Genomic DNA, 19,613 nt, shown 5'->3' with positions numbered 1-19,613 from the left:
CACGTTTTGCAGGTCACCCAGCAGCTGCACAGGTGTACTCATTACTCCCTGACACATTTTGAAAGATCCACAGGTGAAGCTAATTATTTCAATTGTGATGCTGTCAGGAGATCTGCAAAACATGCACTGTTTGGGGTCCTGAGGACCGAGTTTGAGAACCTGTGAACTACTGGGAAGGTGGAATGGTGGCTATGTTCCTGGGGATTTGCTCATACGCAGTGTAAATTCACCTGGAAAGTGACACAAGTGCCATGTTGCAGTGGGAGTAGGATTTGAATCAGCACAATACTGGATTGGAATAGTGTAGTGTAGATAGTGCAATATAAGTATTCCTCTTATTTTTGTCATCTATTATAAAGTGTGTCCTTATCTTGACCCTCAAGAGCAATTCCTGTGGTTGGTGGTGCACCAAGTAGTAGGAAAATTGGAATTTATACAGAGACTGGTCCATAGATGCAGACCAAAAGCTAAACTTTTTTGGTTTGGTGAACTCTTATATGAAAAAGACAGTAAAAATATAAATTTTTATATAATTAGCTTAAGATAATAGCGAGGACACAAACCCAGAAAAACAATTATGAATTAATAATTAAGGTCATGATACAGCAAGGAACACAGTTGCTAATACGCACGCAACTGGACGATTAATTCCCATTGCAAATGCATCGCAGTGCGCATGCGCAAACTAGCAATTGCATTGGGATGTGCGTTTGCAGAGGCTATGCAGACCCAGAGCAGATTGATTGACAGGAGGAGCCGTTCGTGGGAGGTGACGGGGTGTGGTCGGGCAAATGCAGGTGTGCCAGTGCGTTGGGACGGCATTGCAGGTGCGTGCATATATTATCCACTGTGATACCAGATGCCGTCTGAGGCCTCATAGCGTGCGCTAAAGTTAGCAATTCCTGAGTGAGGTCTGACCTGCATTAACTGTGCGTATGGGTCCGATGTTACTCGATGTTACCTATTGTTTCGCTATGTTGCCCTAGAATATGGATGTGGGTAAGGGGAAGTGGGCGTCCTTATGTCAGGCTGCATTCGCAATGTGAATGCACACATTTACATAGCACCGCTGATATTAGCAATTGCGCTGCATGGGTATAAGCAGAATTGCTGAATCAGTCCCTAAGTTCCTACAATTTTAGGCAAAAATATTTAGACTCATATCATTGTCATTAAATCAAAAAGCCTTGTGTTGGTGGGGATCAGTGGGTACATCATTCTATTGTATAGCCTGATTTCGTAGACATCATCCGTATGCTTCCAAACAAGGTAGCAGATCAATTCATGTTGCAAATTTTTTTTTAAACAACATACAATGTAATCACTGTGTAACCGATTCACTAGAGAAGTGACAGGTTACCAGAAATGTGTATATACCAATCTAACGACATATAAATAAGCAACACAATTGGTTTACAATTGTCAGTTGTGATACAGATGCATTCACAGGTATTATATTTAGTTGATATCAGTACTCTCTCATACCATACACTGTCATACCATACACTGTTGGTATCTGGAGTTTTTAAAGATTAATATACATTGTCATATTTACATAGAATGTGCCTTTCTAAAATAGGCCCTGATCCAGACCCCCTCGCTGCCGCAGGCAGCTCGCATTGTCTGTGGGCGTGTTTTTTTTGTCTTTTGTCTGGCAGCTTGCAAAGCTGTGGGAGACCTCCCACAGCTTGGTGTGAGCGGCCTGGAGTCTGTCATGATTATCGCGACCATTGGCCTTGCGACGAGACCCTGTGGTAGGGTCTCGGCTACCACAAGGATGAGTGGACTTCTTGCTCTAATAGTAGTGATGTCAGTAGGGCCTCCCACAAACGCCAGGCGTTCCTAAGGGAATGCCTGCGTTTGTGCAGCCCCCCCTCCCCGCCTACAAAACAGTGCGAGCTGTCACTCACCATCGACAGCCACCCCGTCTTGTAGCAAGCCCCGTAGCAACTGGGCTGCAGTCGCTGGACGGGGCTAGCGCATGTGCACGCCGGAGGCAGAGCATGCGCAGTGGGGTAAGATCGAGCCGCTTGCGAGCGGCTCTGAATCAGGCCCATAATCTAATAATCAGGCAAATTATACACAGGCAGCCCCATCACAGTAATTTATCCGTACAAACAACAGGTCACAAACAGAAAGAAGTTAGTAGCATGTGCTTCTGCGGTTCAGCTTCATAAGACCGTCCTTACACTGATACTGGGGGCAGTGCAGTGTAAGTGACTGGTCCCGGGCGGATAAGAGAACACACTGAAGAAGATGTTCTGTACCTGATCAGAGAAAGTGATCTTTGATGGGCGGACTTCTATATCTGATGTTCGGTGCGCTGCAGTGTAGTGGGTCATATATCTGCTGTGGAGGCTAATTTCCCAGGAATGGCGACCTACCTGAGACCGGGTCCTGTTAGAGCTCACACAGAGACCTTGAAATGTTTGTCAGATGACGCTGTCAGGACTGTGACTATTTCAGTACATAAAAATAAGCTACACTTGCCAAAGTTCCATTGTGGTCGTTGGAGGATCTATCCTGATTGCTGGCATTCTTCACATGCAGTGTACAGAGAGTTAAAGTGATCATCTGTTTCATAGGTGTTGTCAGGTTGTTGGATTTCTTGATTGTATATTATTCCAAACCTAATTCTAATTGTGTCACATGTTCTGAACTTCCTATGGATCACAGACCTCTGGTATAAAGCCTGTCACTAACCATGCCTCATTGTCTGTGCAACATTACTTTCAGGTCTTTCTTGGACTCCTGCCAGATCCCCGCTGTGCCTCTTGTATGCTGTGGACCTCGTTACATTCCTGCTCATGTTCCGGTTCAAGTTCTGATACAGGTTACCAGCTGCACTACAGAGCTCAGCATTGCCATTCTGTTGTTATCCTGCTCCATTGCTACTACTTTATTCTACGCTACCCGATTTGCTTTACTGGTTACTATTGACTCCTACGGACACTGAAGTTACCTCTGCTACAGTCAACTGCACCATTACAGTCTACCTTTACTGGAACCCCATTACTCCGCAGGGCTCAACCCTGTTCAGGATCTTCAGTACATCGCAGGGCTCAACCCTTTTCGGGACCTTCAGTACATCGCAGGGCTCAACCCTGCTCCGGATCATCAGTGCATCGCAGAGCTCAACCCTGCTCCAGACCTTCAGTGCATCGCAGGGCTCAACCCTGCTCCAGACCATCAGTACATCGCAGCGCTCAACCCTGTTCTGGACCTTTGTCACATTGCAGGGCTCAACCCTGCTCTGGATCTTTATTTTGTCTCAGGGCTCAACCCTGTTCTGGACTTACGTCATGCTACAGTGCTCAACCCTGTTATTATCCTCTACTCCATTCTGAGGCCCTAGCCTCGTGTCGGACTCTGGGTTTCCCCCACATCACTTTACCATGGGCTAAGAACTTTGTTTCTCACAGGGGCATACCCCTACATCTGTTATGCATGTTATGATCAATAGTGCTGTTGAGACTTTATGTGGAACTGTGTTACATAACCTTTGTTTGTGAATAAAGTCTATTATTTACTTTTATTCCGTGCCAGTAATATTTCATGAGATGGTCATTCCTGAAACCACCCCAGTTCATACTACCTAGTAAGCCTGACTCTTCCCAGGAGTCTCAAGTGTCTGTAGCCGTGACAGACGCACATTTCACATGAGGCTTGATCACATCCAAGCTGGGTGTAACTACTCAGAACATCCCCTTTGTGGGATGATAGGTGGATGGGCTAAGTGCCCATATATCAGTCAAATATTGATCCTTGTAGACATTCAGATAGGAGCCTATCTATGTGAATGGACAGGTGAAAATGGGGTATAGTAACGTAATTGATCCCATACCTCCCAGTCTTAATACAAATCTTTCTAGATGTTATACCTGTTCCTGTCCAAATCCATTGATGCGCTTACAGTGCGGGGTTAGACCAAATAGCATAATCACCCAGACACACATTTATTTTATTTCTAAAGCAGATCTATAACAGTAAAATATTAATTGCATATCCCAATACTCAAGAGTAGTTACATATAATAGTTTGGGATGGCTGAGGGTAATAAAGCATTCCCATTAATTCTCACCTATAGAGAGATGGGTTACATCGGAGTAAAATGGTCATGCCATAGATAATTTATGCAAAAGCAGATACAGGGAGCAACATCACTAAAGGTTAGACCTTTTATGATGTAATAAACAATCTGCATATGATTAATTACTTAGGCCTTGATACATTGAAAAAGTAGTTTAAAGTAGTAGGTTTGTACTCAAGATATACTTGCATGAATGTGACCTTATTAGAGAAATTAATAATGTATCTAGGAATATACAGATGTGCCCAGTTACATTGTGGCTGATCACGCCACAAATGTGTACATGCAATTCCCTACGGTATACTATGGTGTGCACAGCAATCGCACCATTTATTCCTATGGAGGTGCATCCGCATACGCAGTGCACGTGTAATGAATCCCCGGGGTGATTCACTTCAGAAGGAGGTAATAGTTCTGAGGATTATTGGAGTGATGGGATCAACCGAAGCAGGGGCAGAACTATGGGAGACAAAGGAGGCGCCTGCCGCCGGGCTCCAGCTCTGAAGGGGCACCTCCTGCAATGTCCACAACATATTCACCCCACTTAGGACTGTAACTATGTACCCGGAGTGTACCGTCACGGCCGCCCAATACATGACACCTCTTCCCTGCACCTGAGAAGCCACCATACACTAGTGTAGAGCTCCATGTCAGATCATCACCTGCTGCCTTCATCTATCTATAGCCTGTCTGCATGAGAATTGCTACATTACAGTATCAGCAGCTGTGACGGGGGGGCAACAAATTATAACTTGCCTCCAGGCATCTGGGATGAACTTACGCCAGAGAACTGAAGGATAGTGCAGTTGTAGCCCAAGGCTGGAGAAGTTTGACAATGTGGAGACCTGGTGGTCATGTAGCAGCCTTGAGGGCTGAATATACTTGGTAAGGGTGGTGATCTGGTGATCATGTAGCGGCCTTGAGGGCTGGAGATACTTGGCAAGGATGGTGACCTGGTGGTCACATAGCAGCCTTGAGGGCTGGAGACACTTGGCAAGGATGGTGACCTGGTGATCACATAGCAGCCTTGAGGGCTGGAGACAATTGGCAAGGGTGGTGACCAGTTAGTCATGTTGCAGCCTTGAGGGCTGGAGATACTTGGCAAGGATGGAGACCTGGTGGTCACATAGCAGCCTTGAGGGCTAGAGACACTTGGCAAGGATGGTGACCTGGTGATCAAGTAGCAGCCTTGAGGGCTGGAGACAATTGGCAAGGGTGGTGACCAGTTAGTCATGTCGCAGCCTTGAGGGCTGGAGATACTTGGCAAGGATGGTGACCTTGTGGTCACATAGCAGCCTTGAGGGCTAGAGACACTTGGCAAGGATGGTGACCTGGTGATCACGTAGCAGCCTTGAGGGCTGGAGACAATTGGAAAGGGTGGTGACCGGTTAGTCATGTCGCAGCCTTGAGGGCTGGAGACACTTGGCAAGAATTTGGCCTAGTTGCCTAGTTGCAGCCTGGATGGCTGAAGATGTTCAAAGATGCAAAGCAGTGGAGGTAACTTTGATGGTTGACCTAGTCCACTCAGACGTTGCAATGCGGATAATGCCGCCGGGAAGTGGTACGGCAACTGTAGTGACTAAAGACAGAGAGCAGCAGGGATAGCCGTGATGTTAAGGCTGAGTCCACTCAGACACTGCACTGCAGTTTATGATGCTGAGAAGTGGTGCAGCAACTGTGAGATGATGGATCCACAATACAGCGGAGGTAGTCACAGTATAAGGCTGGAGTCCCTCAGAAGGTGTAATGCGGACTGTGCTGCCGGAATATGATACAGCACTGGGAAGCTGGAGGCACTCTACAGCGGAGATAGCCTCGATGATCTGCTGGAACCTCAGATGCTGTAGTGTGGACTGGGCCGCCGGGATGTTATTCGGCACAACACACAACTGACTCAGTACTGGATATGCTGGAAGATCACAATGAGAGATACCAACTCAATGGAACTGGAAACATGTGTAAGACGCTATCACAGCATCCGAGCAATGCATCAGCAGGAAAGAAAAAGGAAGAAGAACCAATCCAGTCCCGGTAGAGATGACATACAGCTGAATGGGAGGACTTCATGAGTTGATAGCGTGGCATCTCCATCTCCCAGAAACTGGTCTAAGAGAACCGTCAGGAGCACTGTTGTCCAACAAGACGTGGCGGCAGCATGTGACATCACATATCTGCTCTCAGGCACACGTCTCGCACTATGAGTGGCGCGCCAGTGGCAAGGATATAGCTGGGCATATCTATATTTCAGAGAGCCCCTTATATTTTATATATATATATATATATATATATATATATATATCATATCTCACTGTCACATCCAAATGGTAGAGATCATTGTTAATATCTACACAGTGATACTGTCATCATAGCCCTGATAGTTTAGCTATAACCATATTATTATTATTTATTACATTTTATTTATATGGTGCCACAAGTGGTCCGCAGCACCGTATATACAGTACAGGGTGCACAGAAACTTATTTTACAATACAGTAACCAAAATATAAACAGAGCACAAGTAACAATTGGCAACACAATTCTCCATACACTATACAGCTGGGATGGTGAAGGCTGTCATTGAAGTGCTTGAAAAGAGGGCTGTGAGACAGTAGGGAGGAGGACTCTGCTCCTAGGAGCTTAAAATCTAGGGGAGAGGGGAAACAGACAGATGACATGAGCCATGAGTGTGTAGAAGGGGACCTGAGTGCAGGAAGTAGGCAAGTTAAAGATGGCTGAGGCAAGAGGGAGAGCTGGTGACATGGTTATGTGGTGGAAGGGTATGCTTTGATGAACAGATGGAATTTCAGTGCACTTCTGAAGCTCTGCAAGGTTAGAGGAGAGTCTGATCGAGCGAGGGAGCTCATTCCAGTGAAGAGGGGCTGCACAGGCAAAATCTTGGATATGAGCATGAGATTAAGTAACCAGGGTGGAGAAGAGGCAACAGTCATTGGCAGACCAGAGTGGGCTGGAGGGAGTATGTAAGGAGATGAGGTTGAAGATGTAGGGAGCAGTGGAGTTGGAAAGGGCCTTGTATGTAAAGGTGAGGAGTTTGAAGAGGATTCTTTAGGGGAATGGGAGCCAGTGCAGGTTTTTGCAGAGGGGAGTAGCTGAAGTGGAATGGCGGGAGAGGAACATAAGTCTAGCTGCAGCATTGAGAACAGATTGGAGGGGAGCAAGTTGACAACGTGGGAGGCCAGTGAGGAGAAGGTTGCAGTAGTCGAGCCAAGAAATTATTAGTGAGTGAATAATCAGTTTGTAGCATTCTGGGAGAGGAAAGGCCTAATGCGAGCGATGTTGCGTAGCTGGAACAGACAGGATTAAGCCAGAGATTGAATGTGGGGGGTGAAGGGGTGACGCCCAAGCAGTGAAGTTGGGTGATAGGGGAGATGATGGTGTTGTCAACAGTGATAGCGAGATTGGTTGGAGTGGAGACTCTATTAGGGGGGTAAATTAGGAGTTTGTTTTGTCCATGTTGAGCTTTAGAGAGCACTCGGACATCCAGGAAGAGATGACGGAGTGGCAGCTGGATACCTGAGAGAGGAGAGAAGGGGTGAGTTCAGGGAAAATAGGTAATGTTGCCGTAGGAGCTGATGAGTTCTCTTAGTGTAGAGGTGTACAAGGAGAAGGGTAGGGAACCCAGGAAAGAACCCTGCAGGACACCAACAGTATGGGTGGAAGGGGGGGAGGTGGAGGCAGACACAGAAAAGGAGCGGTTGGTGAGGTAAGTGGTGAACCAGGCATGGATGGTGTTAGAGTAATCATAGAGTAAGGAGTTAAAATGATATATACTATATCAGCATGACGCTGCTGCTCCATGCGTTAGCACTAAAATTGCTAAGGTTTTGCATGCTCGGGGACCTGGAAAACTGCAGAGAAAGAAGAAAACTTACTACAGAGAGAGGAATCTCAAATTACATGAAATCGGAGCTCTTAAGGAGATAGATGGTTGGGAAGAGGTCATAATCAAACCATCGGATAAGGGTAGAATTATCGTTATCTGACCCAAGGAGCTGTACATGAAGGAGGCCCCTAGACAACTTGAAAACTCCATGTGTTATAAAAAAGTTATGTTTTATCCCACTGATAATTATAGCTTAATGTACAATAGAATTATCAATGAGGCCTTTAAAAATAGTACCACAACAAACACGAACTTGAATACCTAAAAGTGGACAACCCCTGGAAGGCCTATTATGTTGGGCATAGGGGGTATCTCTGAGAAGGCAAGTACATTTTTAGATGTCCATTTGAGGAAGCATGTAACAAGCCTACCATCCTATATTCGGGACAGCATGGACATCCTAAAAAAGATACATAACATCCGGGTGGAAGACAACTACCTATTGGTGAATCTTGATGTTGAAGCTCTTTATATCAGCATTGATCACATAAAGGGTATGGAGGCAGTAAAATATTTCCTCAAAATGTAAGGAATGGATGAATTCACGATATCTTTGATGGAACTTCTATTTTTTTGTGCTCTATTCCTTATGCAGGAACAGGGTATAGCAATAGGCATGGCTTGTGCACCTACCTACACTAATCTGTTTTTAGGCTGGTGGGAGAAGGAGGTTGTTGTTAGTCAAGATAATGACATATATACCAAGAATGTGATATCATGGATAAGCTATATCGATGATGTCTTCATGGGAAGGTGATGAGGAGCACCTCAAGCAATTTTTGACATCCTTGAACTGTAATGATCTCAACCTAAAACTCATGCATGACATCAGCAGTGAATAAGTCTCATGCTTGGATCTAAAGATCTATAAAGATGAACAGGGCATGCTGGCAACAGAGCTATTCAGGAAAAAGACAGAGGCAAATAGCTTACTACACTACACCACAGCAGTTCACACTTTCCTCCCACACTGGAGAACATTCCAAGAGGTGAATTCCTTAGATTGGGATGTAATTGTTCAAACGATGCAACGTACAAAATAAAGAGCAAGGAACTTTCTCTAAGATTAAAGGAGAGGGGCTATAGTACAAGATCATTTAAGAAAGCGAGCTCATCTCTGTGGCACATCACTTGGGAATCCCTTATATTTCAAGAAGGAACTAAGAAGAAAAAGGATAAAGGCCAGACATTAGAATAGTCTGAATTAATATTTGTTGGAGACTTTTGCCAGGAAATCAAGACCATTCTGAACAAACACTGGCCAGTCTTACTCATTGATCTGGACCTACAGTAGAGGCTAAATTTGGACCCAACATCTCCATGAGTTGGTGGAGATCACTAAACTTGAGAGAGAGATTAGTACAGAGCCACATCAGTAAAATTCCACCTAGACCCCCAAAAATCAAGAGTACATACCCATGCGGATCTTGCATGAGTGTTGCAATCTGCTACCCTGGCTCATGTCACGATGCCTATGTCCTTAGCCAGTCATCCCTCCATGATAAATTTTAGGTTGGACAAATGCTGGAGAGTTGGCTGTTGGGTAAGTATATTTCTTTATAGTACCCCCCTGTGCAAAGTAATCCTTAGTTGTTATTGAATGCTGGGTTTTTTAACTCAATAGATGACTCTGGCTATGGGTGTTGCTCCTTGTTACTTGACTCCACTGTCGCTTCCAAATTCTCCAGCTGAGCGCAAGTATAATGATGCACATAAGTCCACCAGATCTGTGATAGAATATACATTTGGGTTATTAAAATCTAGGTTCTGTTGCCTTGATAAGTCTGGAGGGATTTTGTTATATTCGCCATCTAAAATTTCATATATTGTGCTCAGCTGTTGTCGTTTGCAGCAGCCTTTGGGCCTGATTCAGAGCCACTCGTAAGCGGCCGCTCGTTCGTTCGGAGCGATGTTCGCACACCTGCGCATGCGTATGGGTTTTAGTACACATGCACAAACCAGTCAGTGCGGTCGGAAATTGTGTGCTCGCAAAATAGCGAATGCCTGCTAATTTGAGTGACAGAGTGAGGCATTTGTGGGTGGTAACAGGGGAAGGTGCTTGAAAACGGGGAGTGGAGATCCGAACGCAGGCGTGCCAAACGGTCAAAACGGGCGTTTAATGGGTGTGCATAATTAACAAAGCAGCATCATCGACCACGTCAGTTGGGTGTCTTTTAGCCAGAACTGCTCGCATGATTGCGGTAGGAAAATGCTACCACAAGAATAGCGAGCAGTTCATACGCCTTTCGATGTACTCGATTAATCTAATAAATAGCGGAGATGACGTATGATGCGAGCGGCCAGGGGGCGTTTTGGTCTGCATATTTTAATCGCTCGTTCAGACATAGAGGCGTCAACAGACCGCAAAGAACAAACGGTCAATTTAAATAGCCAGCCCCTTTTTTCTGGACGAGCGAGCGCAAATAGCGTCCGGCTCTGAATCAGGCCCTTTAACCACTGATTATGCCCTAGACAGTGAGCAGGCTGGGGATTTTGTTGCATCAGTCGACAGTTGGATGACAAAAAGTGGCAGTCAGGTGTGGCATCAGCTCATCAAAGAGCATTTCTCTGGTAAGTATCCTTAATAACATTTATAATGAAGAGTATTTTCCACCTTCTTAATAATTTGTATATGCAAGTTTCAAACAGCTTCAAAGTGGCAAATCTATGTACCCTTATTTGTCATTGTCAATGGCCCTGATTCAGACCCGGACGCAAGTGGGCGTACGTACGTTCGGCGTACGTTAAAAAATATTTAAATTCAAGCACTCGCTCGTATTTTTGTACGCAGATAAAAATCCGCCCCAAACTCAACAGACCCCTACTCTAACTAATGAGCATGCCAAATAGCGAGCGTACATCCCCGAAATGGCTTGAAGGGAACGCACGCACAAGTACAAACCGGAAGTGGGCCTGTCAGATTCCGATTACCTGCTCGTTTATTCTGCCTACCTCCCTCAATCGTATCCTGCCAATCAATGTATCAATTAGCTTAATTTTTATTTTTTTTTCAACACAATGCAATAAACTTTAATCTTGTCCGTGTTTGTGTTTACCCGCAGAATACGTACGGCTTAAACATTCGCTTTTATTGGTCAAAATACATGTTAGCCCCAATTAAACAATTGTTCTATTTGTTTGGATCCCCGCATATTTTCCGGGGTTCATTTCTTTAGTTAAATTTGCTTACGCATGTCACTGCATCAAGCCTATCATAACTCTCAAGAGATTTCTGGCCCTGTCGAACACATGACTCATACACTAACCAATAGAATTGGTCCTGTTAATTTCCAAAATACATTAGCCAATCAAATTTTTTTTGGTGCTTTATTAAAATTAATTTAAAAAAAATACACCATTGCCATCATGAGAGCCGCCGCATTCACCAGGCGCGAGCTGCTGGTGCTCACAGAGGTGATGGACAGGCAGATCACCAGGCAGCCTCCACCCATCACAAATCGCAGAAAGCGTTCCACATATGCGGAGGTACGTCGCCGCCTGCGCTCCTTCGGCTCACGCCGACATATCGGCCAGCTGGAGCGCAGGTGGTCGGACCTGCACCGGCGGACGCCCCGCTTGCTGGCATGCTTTCGCATGCAGATCGCGGAAAGTAAGTTTTATGGACTGTGGTTTTCAGGTTTATCTTGTGGGCCCTAACTGCGTGTGCATGTTTTCATGTCTGTTCTATTTATTCATTGTATTCATATCTGCGTGTGCATGTTTTCATGTCTGTCCTATTTATTCATTGTACTCATGTCTGCATGGCCATGTTTTCATGTCTGTCCTATTTATTCATTGTACTCATATCTGCATGGCCATGTATTCCTATTTGTGTTGTCTTAAAATGTTTTATTTTTTGGATTCATGTTGAAACTAACCACAATTTTTTTTACATCTTTTAGGGGCACAGCAAAGACTACGGCGCCATCGGCAGACAAGACGCCGGTCACGGCCCCTCTCGTCAACCCCCAATTCCTCAATTACCCCCTCCTCCCCAGACCCTGTGGCCGAGATTTCGGAGCTACTTTCCCTCCAGCCCAATTCCCCCTCTCCTCCAACCGCCCCTCCTCCAAATACCCCCTCCCAGGATTCAGCCAACACCCTGCCCCTAGGTTTGGGGAATGTAGCCACCTCCGAGGAGGTCGAGGGAGTGGCTTCTCGCTCTGGCGTTTTGCAGAACGGTATGTTTTTGCTTTTTTTTTTTGGCACCACAAACTGTTTGTATGTAATCATGTGTCGTCCCCTTTTTTGTGGGCTTTTTGTCTTTTGTCGCCTTTTTGTTTTTTTGGGGGTTGTCTTTACCTGTTCCTGCTGATTTCACCATACACATATCACACCTGTGGGCATTTTTTTTTGGCCCTTGTATTTTTGGGCTACAACATTTTGGGGTGCTAGGTTTTATCCGTGTAATGATGGTTTTTTTCACAAGCTTTTAAGTTTTGGTTTGCTTGTTTTGTGTTGTTTTTGAATGTGGCTTCATTATTGATGTATTAATCCCCAAACTTTTGTCACCCACAGAGGAACAGAGGCATCGGGCTGAAATATGTCAGTGTGTGGCCCGTATGCAGGAGCAAGTCACCGGGCTGCTGCAGGGCCTTGACCATCTGGCGGTCCTCCTTAGGAATTAGTTTATTTTTTATTTTTTTTAAAAATTGTTTACAAATAAATCAGTTTTAATTAACGCTCTGTCTCATGCGTTTTTTGTAAATCAAAGATTCTTTACACTGACATAAGTAGACTCTTCAAGCAAGGATTGCCAATTATTCTCACTAAAGATTGTGTGTTGTATTTTGAAGGCAAACAGGCACAAGAAACACCTACCAGTACCAATGTCATTTTCCTTTTTTGGGGTGGGCAACATTATAGTTTACAACATTTTACAGGTTCCTATTTGGTGGGCAAGCTGCTTAGGCCGATCTTACGAAGCCAACTGATTGTACAGGATTCCTTGGTGTGTTGGTTTGTACCCCGAAAACATATTACATTTTAGCTCAACTTGCTTCATTACTGGGTTACCCCTTAGGCAAATGTAACGTTTGTGAGCCTGGTTACACTTGCTTCTAACGTGCCCAAAAAGGAACCAAATTACACTCTCAAAAAATGTATTCACAACAAAAATCAAAAAACAAAGTGGTCACTCACAAACAAAACACACAGTGATAATCAGAAATACACCACATACCAAAAACAGGAAACAAACACACAACAAATCAAGAACTGGTTGACGAAGGACCATGCCCACATGATTCCACAAATATGGCGTTGCAATATGGGTTACATAATATATTCCACAAGTTTCCACATAAAGGTTTTTGAAGGGTAGCAGGAAGTAGTAATCGTGGGAGTGCCAAAGATTATGCAAACAAACAGAAGATGGGGAAAAAATTTATAAAAAAAAAGATGAACGCAAACAAACCGTAACACATTGGGTATAAACACTGTTGTTTGGTCAATAATTACCTAAAATATCTGGCCACCACATCATCGCGTATGGCCCCCCACATACTGACCTCCGACCAACCTCGGGGGGGCCATCCTCAGGTAAGGCATCCTCTGGCTGCATTGGGACACCACTCCTTATGGTGATGTTGTGAAATATCCCACACAGGACCACAATTTTCAAAACCATATCCGGCAAATACATGAGCTCGCCACCAGAGCGGTGGAGGCATCTGAATCGGCCTTTTAAAAGGCCGATACAGTGCTCCACCACTTGCCTGGTGGCTGTAAGTGCGGAATTAAAATTACTTTGTGGCCCTGGTGTGGGAGCCAAATAAGGAGTGAGCAGCCAGGGCGTGCAAGGGTAGCCACTGTCTCCTGTGAAAAAGAAGTGACAACATCAGGATCACTGTGTATCAAGCTTAACATTGTTATGTACTAAAGGTCTCCACTTACCCAGAAGCCACGCATCACCAGCTTGTAGGTTAGTTAATTTGTGCCATATCCCTGATTGCCGGATGACGAAGGAGTCATGTGCACTTCCTGGTAATTTTGCATTCAGGGACAGGATCTGGAGGGAGGCATCACATACCACCATTAGATTCAGGGAGTGATAGTGTTTACGGTTGCAAAATATGGCCTCCAGCCATGCTGGAGGCTGAAGTGGTATGTGAGTACCATCCACAACCCCTATGATGTGTGGGAAGCCAGCTATTTTGTAAAAATTGGCCTTGGCCACACTAAGGGCACCCATATCTAAAGGCATTTTAATAAAATGATGGAGGTGCTTGAAAAGTGCCTCCATCACTGCCCTCAGGATCCTGGAAAAGGAGGATTGTGAGATGCCCGCTACTATTCCCACCGTTGTTTGAAATGATCCTGAGGCACAGAAATGTAACACCGCCATAAATTGCGTAAGTGGTGGTATTGCTGTAGGACTGTCAATTTGCCGCTCAAGATCACTCTCTATTAATGAGAGAGTGTCTATGATGATTTTGGGAGGAAGACGGTAGCGTCTTAAAACCTCATCATCGGGCATTCCAAAAAGGGTGACACATGTTCGAAATATCTGGGGCCTTGCACGCCTACGATGCCTACGCCTGGGACGAGATTGAGGTTGGTCGGCTTCCGGGAGCATGGCCAGAACAATCCGACCCAGATCAACCTGAAATGGCAAGATTTGAATGTAAGGCTTTTTACCCACCCCAAAATAAAATGAAAACAACTTAGCTTGATGATACCATCCATTGCTGCTTACATGCCGGGGTATTGTCATGATACGTCAAAACTGTAAATATTCCCAATAATAAAAAAAATCTGTTTAGTCTGTGCATTTATGTTTGTAAATTTGGTGCAAGACAAAACATAAAATAGGCGAAACACACATTTGGCCAACGAGCAAAACGACATTGCACACAGTACGTCAAATTGGGGTCAAATGTAAGCAAAAAATGCTAAAGGGAAAACACAAACAATTTTACAGGATGAATAAGCATTTAAAATTGCGCTAATTAGTTCGCAAATACAATTGACTATACAAACAGATAAAAATGCGCTAATTAGTTCGCAAATACAAGTCACTATACAAACAGATAAAAATGCGCTAATTAGTTCGCAAATACAAGTCACTATACAAACAGATAAAAATGCGCTAATTAGTTCGCAAATACAAGTTAAAAAATGGACTTACCAAGAGCTAATATATAAGATTCCCGATCAAAAGGTCTTTGGGGCCGAGACAATTAAAAACCTAACAGAGATGAAATTAGGAAAAAAAAACTTTGGAAAAATATGAAAAAGAAGGAGACACAAATTGAACCAAAGTTAGACTTTCCAAAACTTACCAAATCAAGAAACGAGGCCAAAAAAACCACCAAAAAATAAGCGTCCGGAAAATAAAAACGCAAATATAGCAAACAAAATAAACTCCCAACAACGCCAACTCCAAAATCCGCAAACAAGAAACTCCGACCAAGGTAACCTCCAACAATCCAAAAACGCCACCTCGACTCGAGACACACCAAGCCATAAATAGTGTTTAGTTTCCCGCACAAATTAAGGAGGGATCATAGGAACGCACAATCAATGATGGGCCGCAAAATAAGGACGCATGTATAAATACGTCACGAAACACAATTAAAATTCTGGTGTATTTCTTGTTTGGAGCTCAGACATGGCTACAGACCAGGGAAACAATGGACAACAGTCAGGCGGTAAGTATTTCATGAATTTTGTCTCAATGATTAATTTGAAACATAATATTGGGCAAGTTGTGAAGTTGAGAATTCTGCATATTTACACAAATAGGTGAGGAGGATGACATGGAAGAGGCTGCTGGGCCCAGTATTCCGGGCAAAGCTGCCAAAAAGAAAAGGCAGCCACAATTCACCAGAAAGGAGATGGAGGTTTTGATTCAGAAGTGTGTGACATCCTGCCACAGGCAGACAGGAATATGAGTACAAGCCAGAAGTGGAGAATGTGGGAAGAGGTAGCCGTTGCTGTCAATAGGGTTGGTGATTATGTCCGTCTAGCCCGGGATGTCAAACGGCGGTAAGTAAACACTTGCCCCCCCTAAAAACAAACCCCATTTTAAACAAAAGGATAATGGATCCAATTTTATTCCACAGATGGGGCGACTTCAAATATCGCCTAAAGCAAAAACTGGCGGACAGGGCTAGGCATGCAAGGGGGACAGGTGGGGGTCCCACCCCTGTGTCATTGGAGTTGACGGATTTAGAAGAGCTGGCACAGGGGTGTGTGCAGCCTGTGGAGGTGTTTGGCGTGTCCAACATGGATACGGACATGCCAGACTTTGCGGCTCCTCATGTTGTCCCAGGTAAATATTGTGATGTCACCAACTCTGAAATGTTATTGTGCCAATATGTAGATTCTAATGTGAGTCTTTTCTCATTTTTCCAACAGAGACACAGGCGGATGAGTCTGCTCCAGAGGGGAGCCTTGGCCGCAGAATTTCTGCTGGCTCTGCAGGGGAGGAACCAGTACATCCGGCTGAGGACCCTGCAGAAGCCAGTCCAGGGCAATCCCCCTCGCAGGCAGTGGCCCTCCTCACAGAACTCAATTTCAAATCGGATTTCCATACGGAGATTCTGCAGAGGATGGACGCCAGTCTGATACGGGTGGCTGAGGCCCTGGAGCAAAATGCGGCGGCCAACGTGACCATTGGTCAGGCCCTGGCGGAAAATACCAGGGCCAACATCCGCATCGCCAATGCCCTGGAGCAGCTCGTTCGCCAGCACATGGTGGAGCCGACCTCCCTTCCTGCCGGAACATCAGGATCCTCCACCTCTGGCACAACATCAGCCAATCCTCCAAATTTGCCTAGCCCTGTGCCTAGTCCAGAGGCCACAACATCTGCCTCTGGACAGGCCAGCCCGATGACATCCCGGACCCGGTCTGGCGCCCTCCCTCCCCCAGCCAAACGGGTGAAAAAACGGTGACAGCAATGGCTACTTTGCCCACACTCCTTCTGTGCTTGCCTCATATTCCTTTCTGGACAAAACTTCCCTCTCCTTTCTTGTGAATTGTTTTTAATTTTGTGTTTTACGTTTCATAAATCTTTTATGTTGGCCCAATTATTTTAACTTTGGGAATGAACCCTGCAAAAAATCTTTTTCTAGAATCTGTTTTTATTTTAGTTTTTGTTTGAGCAATAAAATTTAAAAAAAAGTTTGAAATTGTATTCTCACATTATTGTCAAAATGGGTTACATTTAATCCTGGGCCAAAAGGCAAAAACGTGCAAAAACCACATTTTACATGAATTAAAAAAAAGGGCTCTTTAAGGAACGTTTAAAAATTTACATAACGATGCAAATTCACCAGGCCAAAAGAATAAGGGAAAAACAAAAAAAACATGATGACATTATTGTTACAATAGGCCAAAACCAACAAATTGAGGCCAAAATAAACCTCCACAAATGTACGCAAATTGATTGTGTAATCCTGACATTAGCAGCTATGATTTCCACCTGCGTACGGTTTTGTGCTAACCCAAAAAACTGATTTCAAAACACATACCAAGCCGGTTTTCAATCCAACACTAATTGCTGTTCTGACCACCCGCGATTAATCGCTGCAACATCGTGGAGTGCCGGGACGGAGGAGAAGGCCATCGCCAATGTGGGCGAGTAATCCAGACCCTAAGCTGTGCGAGCATTTTGAAGGGAAAGAGGATCATCCAGTGATGTATGAGTTGGTACGAACACATTTTACGTTCGCATCTGCTAATGTATGTACGCCCCAAAAACGCCTCGCCACGCCTGCGTTTTTCCATCTCCACCCCTGTCAACACCCAAAAACGCCCTGTTCTGTCAATCACATTGGACATGTCACTTCCTGTACACTATTTTAAGAAAGAGTCAAAAAAAGCTCGCAATCTGCCGTACGCACATGCGCAGTGTAACACCGACGCATGCGCGGTTAGTCAACATCGGAACGCAACGAGCGTACTGCTGTTAACGAGCGGCTCTGAATGAGGGCCAATGTTTGTTATGAGGAAGTGTGAACATATGGTATTGTTCCATTTCTTTGCAACATATGTTACAGGAATAATTTGACAACACATATTTTTTATTTTTTTTATGTCAGAATGCACAATGCATTAACACATTACCAATAAAAAAGTAGTAGTGCAATTTAAATGTTGCAGCATTAATGTGATATTTGATCACCAACATATTGTGGACCACACAAAAGAATGTAAGTAACACACTGGAATGTACATAGGGCCTGATTCAGAGCCACTCGTAAGCGGCAGCTCGTTCGCTCCGAGCGATGTTTGCCCAACTGCGCATGCGTACGGATCGTTATACGCATGCGCGAACCAGTCAGTGCGGTCAAAATTCATGTGCTCGCAAAATAGCGAATGCCTGCTAATTTGAGTGACAGAATGAGGCGTATGTGGGTGGTAACAGGGGAAGGTGCTTGAAAACGGGGAGTGGAAATCAGAACGCAGGCGTGCTTAAAGGTCAAAACGGGCGTTTTATGGGTGTGCATAATTAAAACAGCAGCGTCATTAACCACGTCACTGGGTTATTTTATAGCCAGAACTGCTCGCAAGATTGTGGTAGCAAAACCCGACCACAAGAATAGCGAGCAGTTCATACCCTGTTCGATGTACTCGATTAATCTAATAAATAGCGGACATGACGTAGGATGCGAGCGGCCAGGGGGCGTATTTTTCCAAAAAAACGACCGCAAGTTTTGTTCGCTCGTTCAGACCTAGAGGCGTGAACAGACCGCAAACAGCGAACGGCTCATTTGAATAGCCACCCCTATTTTCAGGACGAGCGAGCGCTAATTGCGTCCGGCTCTGAATGAGGGCCATAGTTTCAGGTAGAACAATATAGACAAATAAAAAATGTTTATTCAATTTGTGTTACAGATGTTATCTAGCTGTAGGTTGATTCCCACCTCTGCTGATGAGTGTCTGTCGGGGTGGTGTACCAACAGGGGTTGGGGTCTGTGATGTGCTGCCAGATGTTATGCTTGCAGCTGCTTCAGGTACAGTAACCTACCTAAGATTTGTGTTCCTAAATTCTGGAGGATGCCATTGTGTTCTCTGATGGTTGTGTTTTGCTACTCTAGTAAACAGAGGAAATGCTCTTGGTACCTATTTGATTTTCTTGATGGCGAAACTGTGATGCCTCCAAACGTAGATTTGATTAACAAATTTGCTCAATGATAGCAATTCGGGTAAGTTTCATCCTCTGACACATCATATTTTTATTATGCCTGTGGCCTATTTTATTGCTAGCTTGATTTTGAGCCACGTGTGTGGTTAGCAATTGTGTTTGATATTGTTGCATTACGCCATTTCTTGCCAGTAGGAGGTGTCTGGCTGTGGTGATGGAGGGGTAGGTGCTAATAGTGTTTGGGTACTTGGCACTGTGGGCCTGATTCAGACCCACTCGCAAGCGGGTCGATGGTCCCCCACTGCGCACGCTGGAGCCGGCTCCGCCATGGGCATGCACAAGACCCGGCCAGCGACGGCGCTCCGTCGCTACGGGTCTCGCACCAAAGCGGGGCAGCTGTCGATTGTGATTAACAGCTTGCCCCGTTTTGGAGGCGGGCAGTGAGGGTGGGCTGGCCAAACGGAGGCATTCCCGAAGGAACGCCTGCCATTTGGGGGCGGCCCCCACTGACATCACGAGTGATGTCAGTG

Source organism: Taudactylus pleione, unplaced genomic scaffold (assembly GCF_031769625.1).
Source record: "Taudactylus pleione unplaced genomic scaffold, aTauple2 ptg000051l, whole genome shotgun sequence".
NCBI lineage: Eukaryota > Metazoa > Chordata > Amphibia > Anura > Myobatrachidae > Taudactylus > Taudactylus pleione.
Note: the sequence above shows the minus strand (reverse complement) of the source record.